Source organism: Petaurus breviceps, unplaced genomic scaffold, assembly GCF_028583685.1.
Source record: "Petaurus breviceps papuanus isolate PSGF00001 unplaced genomic scaffold, PetGlider_PUasm1.0 90734, whole genome shotgun sequence".
Taxonomy (NCBI): Eukaryota; Metazoa; Chordata; class Mammalia; order Diprotodontia; family Petauridae; genus Petaurus; species Petaurus breviceps.
In genome coordinates this window covers 5774845-5779655 of record NW_027187327.1, presented here as the reverse complement: position 1 = coordinate 5779655, position 4811 = coordinate 5774845, and the positions used below count along the sequence as shown (strand labels likewise).

At 35.8% G+C, this 4811-nt stretch overlaps 1 pseudogene; it reads left to right on the top strand.

The window, feature by feature from the left end:
- The first annotated feature begins 3331 nt into the window (after positions 1–3331).
- On the top strand, positions 3332–4297 carry LOC138145403 (olfactory receptor 14A16-like; annotated as a pseudogene).
- The last annotated feature ends 514 nt before the right edge of the window (positions 4298–4811 follow it).

Here is a 4811-nt window from a genome sequence, read left to right as displayed (position 1 = left end):
AAGAAAGAAAGAAAGAAAGAAAGAAAGAAAGAAAGAAAGAAAGAAAGGAAGGAAGGAAGGAAGGAAGGAAGAAAGAAAGAAAGAAGGAAAAAGGAAGAAGAAAAAGGAGGAGGAAAAGAAGAAGGAGAAGGAGGAGGAGAAGAACAAGAACAAGAGGAGGAGGAGGAGGAGGTATGAGGAAAGTTATTATTTTTCTATTATATTAATAACCAATGATAAAATTAGGAACTGTCCCCTGTAGGTCATTCTGTCAGTCTCTGAAAGACAAGGCTGATAGATAAGATTGCCAAAATCCTCCAGGAACGTGCTTCTCAATCTTGAGCAGGACCCCACTCAACCAGACTTTACTTCTGGTAAGAGTGTGAACAGAATCTAATTTAGATGCATCTCAGCACTAAAGCATTAAATCAATGTCCTTGCACACCTGATGTCCACTAGAGTTTAAGGTAGTCCAGCTCACAAAGGAAGAAACCAAACCAGAATGGTCTGAGCAGAGATGGATTCCAGATAGCTGCAGAAGGATGAGTCTCATGATCAAGTCACATTCTTAGCAGGAGGAGTTGAAGATTTTCAGCCTACCCCCTCATTAATTGTATACCAATCAAAGCTGATTTTTACCTCTCAGAGGCACCACATTTTCTAAAGGTAAATAAGCATTCAGTGATCTCCATGGCTCCTTGAAATCAATATTTGGAATTTCAAAAGTTGTTTATATTGATAAAAGACAATTTCTCTTCCCAAATTTGTCCTGTTATATTAAAGTTGTTTATATTGATAAAAGACAATTTCTCTTCCCAAATTTGCTTCTATATATTTGTTCATATAACATATAAGATTTGTGCTTCCCTAAACATAATTTTCTACATGTTGAAATCCTACCTACCCTCTAAATACCTCCCTACCTCCAAAATGGAGCAGTGTTGTGGGAATATAAATTTAAGATCTTCCCTGCCAGCCCTTTGATAGACTTAAGTGCACCTGAAACCTGTGGTGGGAAGCTGGTTTTTCAGGAGATACTTTGTGATTGGGCTGTGGGTCAAGAGGGTTGTTACATTCTCTGAGCCAGGAGAAGGCTATATAAACCCTGTTGTAAAGCTTTGTTTTGGGGCTCACTTTGAGAAGTGTTGTGTGATTTGACCAGACAAGACTCTGGGCAGCCGTTGAGAGGCCCCTGGCTTTGAAAACCCAGATGTTGATGATTCCCTCTCTGGTAACTGTGACTAGGTATGAATGTGATTGTCAGACAGTTACAGGCCTGTCTGCTTGAAATGTTTCTCTGTCTTCTTGTAACTTCTGCTTGTAACTTCTGTCTGTATGCTTTGAAGTTTGGGGTGCTGACTTTTACCCCTAAACTAGGTAAATGATATGTTTGATTGATTAAAGCAAGATTTTTAACTCATTTTGAGTTGCTTTCCTTTAGAAAAGCAGATCTAAGAACCTGTGTTGGCAGCCACCCTGGGGATGCTGGGGTGCTTGCTGCTACAGGCAGCTAGGTAGTGCAGTGAATAGAGCATGGGCCCTGAAGTCAGGAGAACCTGAGTTCAAATCTGAACTCAGACATTTAACACTTGCTAGTCGTGTAACCTTGGGTAAATCACTTAACCCCAATTGCTCTGCCTTCCCCCCTCCAAAAAGCAAAAAAGAAGTAAATTGTATCACACATCTCTCTGAGCAATTTCTTCTCCTATGTATTTATCCTTTTCTACTTTGTATTATAATTATTTACATACATTTCTTACCTCCCTCAAAGAATAGAAGCTTCGTGATTCCCATAACTAGAAATGAATCATATGTTTAAACTATCTGGGTTAAGAATACACGTTTTTACAGAGCTGACAACTGATGAATATTTACTCTAGTATATTTTTTACCTATTCTTCTTTGGCATATCTTTGCCCCACTCCTAGTTGTATATTCTGTTTCTATATGACCTTTCTTAAGAAGATGGGTCCAGAATTTACGGCTTCTTTAGATGTAATTTATGAGTGCACAAAACCAGGTGCATAATATTTGAATTGACAATTTTTTTTTCACAGAGGATTCAATATAAAAAAATAAAATTCCTTTTTGAGAAAAACTATATAATAAATATTATATTGTTTTCAAAGATGCTCAGCTTTTCTTTGTTTCCTTGTTGGTTTTCTTTTGTTCTCTGCTATGCACTTTCTGCTTTATTTTTTCCCTTCCCTCCACCTCTACCCAAAGGAAGGCTACAATAAAGTATGTATGTGTGGATATATAATATTATATATTTTATATATATATATATATATATATATATATACATCTGAGGAAAAAATGAATCAGAATCTAAGGGAGAAAGTTAATCTAATGTGCTACCTTCTGCAAATATATATATATATATGGTAAAATAGACCCATAACAAATTTTACTGCTCTTAGAATTAGTTCTCCATTGGGAAACGAATTTGCTTTTCAGTCTGGTTCTTCATGTTAGTGGTGGCAAAACCTATGACCAAGGAAGAGAATTAAATTAAGTGGAACAAATGGTTGTGAAATACATGCAACTGGATTCCTTTGCAGGACAATTCTAGTCTGTTAAGCTAATCATGATGCAAACAAATGTCTTGGATAAGATTCCCATCCTGGGCAGTAGACATCAATTAAAATTGCTAGAGAATTTATACCATCAATATTGAAAAATGGGAAGACAATCATCATTTTATAAATAGCAAACTCAGGCTTGCCTCGGGTCAAAAACCTTGAGGAGTTTTTGTGTCATCCTTGCAATCAAGAGTTACTGATTAAATATCTGGGTTCTGACATTTTTTGTGTGACCACTGAAGTCACATAGCTGCTCTCACCCATGGTATCATATCTATAAAAAGGTAATAATACAACTTGATCTGCCTACCTCACAGATTTCCTATAATAAATGAGTTTATAATCCTGAAAATGTTACATTGAGAGCTATTTCTATTTTATCATCCCTTTCAATTTGAGAATCCTATTAATAGATTAACTAAAGATCCTTTCATATGTAGAGAAGTCCTTAAAGAGCTTATAGACTACTTAGATCAAAGATTACTAATCTTTTTTGTGTCATGGATCCCTTTGAAGGTCAGATGAAACCTCTGAGACTATGCTCAGAATTATATCGTTAAACAGGTAAAACAAAATACAATAGATCACCCAAAAAATAGCCAAATGATTATGGAAATACAATTATTAAATACTTTTAATTAAGTTCATATACCCTCACATGTAACTTCTAACCTAGTCACATCCCCTCATTTAACAATTTTTTTTAAATGAGGAAGATCACACAGGATAAATAACTATTGACACCAAATAAACTGAATGTTTTCATCATGTTGCATTTTTTTGTCTCTGTACAGATAATCGACAGAAGTGCCCCGTCCCAGAGCACAGCCAACCCCACTATGGTAATAGGATTCTTTCTTATGGACTTTTCTAACAGCTAGGAGCTACTAGTCTTACATGCAATGTCCTTCTTGCTAATATACCTGGTGGCTCTGATAGGGAACCTGCTCATCTTTACACTCATCACTCTAGATGGCCACCTTCATACCCCCATGTATTTCTTCCTGAAGAATTTGTCCTCTTTAGAACTTTGCTTTATATCTGTCACTGTCTTCAAATCTATTGAAAACTCCCTAAGCAAAAGCTGTTCCATCTCTTTCTTTGGGTGTGTGTTATAGGTCTTTTTAGCAATTTTGTTTGCAGGATCAGAGATTTTACTCCTTGCAGTGATGTCCTATGACAGCTATGTAGCTATTTGCCAACTTTTGTACTATGAAGCCATAGTGAACAAAGGATTTTGCATGAGAATGGCAACTTCTTCTTGGCTTATTGGAGGACATTTTGGGGCCATGTACCAGTTAGTACATTCTCCTTACCCTTCTGTGGCCCCAAGGACATCCATAAGTTCTTCTGTGATGTTCCTTCCTTACTCAGGATCTCCTCTGCTAACATACACATTGCAGTTGATATGAGTGTGGCCTTAAGGGATCAGTTTAGGAATTTTCTGTTGTATTTCCATAGCTCTCTCTTATGGTCACATCTTCTCAACTGCACTGAAGATTCCAACTACAGGTCATTCAAAAGCTTTCTCCACTTGTCTGCCCCACCTCATTGTTCCCATGGTTTTCATCAGGTTTTATATGTCTTATATAAAGCCATGCTTAGACTGTGATTCAGTTCTGGATCTCTTATTATCAATGTTCTATTCAGTAGTGCCACCAACTCTGAACCCTGTCATCAATAGCCTTAGGAATAGGGACATGAAAAGTTCTCTAAGGAAGCTTATAACCTAGAAACACTTCTAAAAGAATCAATACCAAAGTCTTTTCCATGATTATATTGATTTTTTTCTTGCCTTTCTGCATTTACTGATTTGATTTCTTTATATGTTCATGTCAAGATCATCAGTTTTAGAAGGCTCAAATTCAGAGGGCCTGTAGCATGTTGACAAGCATGATTTAAAAAGCATGTACATTCATGGCATGACTCTGGGAAAATAATAGTCTCTCTACTTGTATCAGTTTATTTTTTTTGTTTAATGTGGTGAGGGGTTTGTATTAGGTAATCTCTAAGATTTCTTCTAACCTAGAAAGTATAAATAAATCTATGAATAGTATCCTTACCTTAAAAATATAATAATAATAATAAAACAATATCTTAATAAATGTGAAATTTAAAATGTGTATGTGTAATTTTAAAATTATGAAACTTATTTATCATAACCTTATGTTATAGGTAGTTCAAAGAACAATGTCATCATTTTACATAAAGGGATACTAGAGCAATTAGGTGGCACAGTGAATATAG